Below are 2726 nucleotides of genomic sequence, written 5' to 3' on the forward strand. Positions count from 1 at the left end.
CTGGATGTCATAGAACGAATAATAGTCTTTTCATTAGACAGTGAACCTTTCATTACAAAGTACACCTGTGAACTTGAAATAATGTAACAACACGTATAATGGTTTTTTCTTCCATTAAACAATGGACCTTTCAGTAGACAGCAGACGTAAACATGAAATAATCTAATATTATCAGGAACAGGTGGATGGATGTGACGCACACATCTCGTATGACCACATTACCAACCAATGGAAGGTGGCAAAACAAAAGCAAGTAGATAAATTTGACACACATCTAGTATGACCACACTACCAACCAATTAGAAAACAAGGCCAAAAGAGTTTGAAACAATTGTGGCAAATCAGGTATCTATAACCAATAAAAAGTAACCGGAACAAAGAAAAAACAGAAAATGACCAAATTTGGAGAGAACAAGGGGTATAATAACATGAGCTGATGAAACAAAGACTTTGGAATGATTTGGAATGCTGTGACTGTCTTCCCGGCTTTGTTTCTTTGTTAAATAAAGTATTATTTTGACATCTGGAACTCTGCTCCTCCACTTCATTGGCCGCACCCAAGAAAAATCCACAACAATACCTGCTCAATCCATCCAGAGCTCACATTGCTGGAGATATTATAGAACTTCCTTTAATTTCTCATTAGATTCACTTCACACCTGAAGACTGCACACACCGCCACAGAGCAATTCTGACAGAATTTTTTTTACGACAAAATTTTACAGTTAAATCAGTTTATAAAATCAAAATTTATTTCCAATTAAATTAAAACAAATGTAACTCACCAAGACATTTTTCGTTTTGAGTACTTTTCGAAAATTGGTGGAGGTGGGCTGCTCGTCTCTTTCCCTGAAGCAATCTGGAATCTTTTACAAAGTAAAATATTTTTGTAACACTTAAAATGTCAGTTCACCCAAAAATATTCTTGCCGACATGTCATTCCAAACTCACTAGGCTTACTTTCTTCCATGGAACAAGAAGGAAATTATTTGCATGACAGACAATTTAAGTATTAAATGTCATATGGACTTCAATAATGGCACCATATAGACAATAAAGTCCTTTGGTTCTTGTTTGTTTCTCCTTGATTTATTTGATTTGCACACACTTTTACCTGCAAGTTTTTATTAGTCCAGATGTTTTCAGCTCCCAGTTTTACAGGTACTCTAATGAAAACTGTTAAATTTAGCTCTCTAAACTCATTCTTCACCTTAGAGACATAAACAGAAGGAAACTGATTGATACCAACAACTGATTTTATTTCAGTACATGTGAGATGAAATAATGGAACACAGAATTCAGAAGCACCTTTACCTCCAATTTCTGTTTAACTGGTTTTTCAAGATTATTCTTCCCACTGGTGAAATTGATGTAAATGCTGGAATCTGTATGTCTTTAGGAGAAACATCCAGTGAGAAAATCAAAATTTCAAAATGTCCAGAAATCATAATTGTAATCATACTACAGCAAACAGAAGCACTGACCTCAACAAGGCAAAATGTATAGCATGTTTTACACTGATGTTTCTCTTTTTCAACAGTTCACTGTTTTCAGAGTGATTCTTATTGCCACTGGAAATGACAGAACATTTTGGTTAGTGCTACTTTTCATGCTGATATAATTCATTTGATAGACACAGATTAACACCATACCTGGTAACAGATGCACTGAATGTCACCTTTTGGTCAAAATGACTTTCTTTATTAATACTGTAAATAATATCAAACACAGCCTAGAAGAAGGAGGTAAGACATTAAAAAGCATTACAAAACATTTTAAATCGAGGATGCTTACAAAATATATTTTAATTTGTGCATATGTGTTTCTAGATACAGTGGGGTCAAGAAGTCAGTTGTGAGACGGTGGTGAACTGTCTAACTAACAATTTTTTTTCAGTTGCCTCTACTCCTGTTTCTGAAATAAAATGAAGACTGGCAAAAGATTTACCAAATCAAATGGTACCCTAGTGAAAAAAATATACTAAAATGTATAAATGAAATGAAATACATTTATTTTGTGCTATGAATACTACAAATACTTTTACATATTTATGTGTTAAATAAAAATACCCTGCAGTTGTACTTTTGATAAACTGGTATACTTCAATTCTGCTACATTGGAACAACTAATTTTGTGTTTAATGCACGTTAATTATGTGTAAGTGGTGCTGAGGTCCAACTAAAGACATACTGAAGTATATCTGATTGTGCTAAAGTGGAACTATTTCAAGTATACTTCAGGTGCCTTTTAAATATATTGTATTTAAAGACTGATATTATACAGAGATCTTAAAATCCTTATTAATAGTGATATTAACAGTGATAATAATAATAAAACACATTTCAAGTCAAGTCTGCTTTATTGTCAATTCTTCCACATGTACAGCACATACACACAGAGAACTGAAATTGCGTTACTCTCAGACCCTTGGTACATACAGATAACACTAACAGTAGAACAAATACAGATTTAAATATAAAATACAACTATACAATTATCCAAATAAGGTAAAATGTAAAAAAATATATAAAGCAGCACAAGGCGCATGGCAGATAGAGTGCAAACCAGTGAAGTAAACAACAGTGCAGATTTTAATGATTGTAGTGCAAAAGAACTTATTCAGACTGATTAAAGTGACAGTGTGCATGTGTGTATTTGGGAGGGGGGAGTGGGAGAGTCCATCAGAGGGTCAGAGTTCAGTGGTGCATGGGGCAAAAGAGGGGAGG

Source organism: Sinocyclocheilus grahami, unplaced genomic scaffold (genome assembly GCF_001515645.1).
Source record: "Sinocyclocheilus grahami isolate Dianchi unplaced genomic scaffold, SAMN03320097.WGS_v1.1 scaffold1076.1, whole genome shotgun sequence".
NCBI lineage: Eukaryota > Metazoa > Chordata > Actinopteri > Cypriniformes > Cyprinidae > Sinocyclocheilus > Sinocyclocheilus grahami.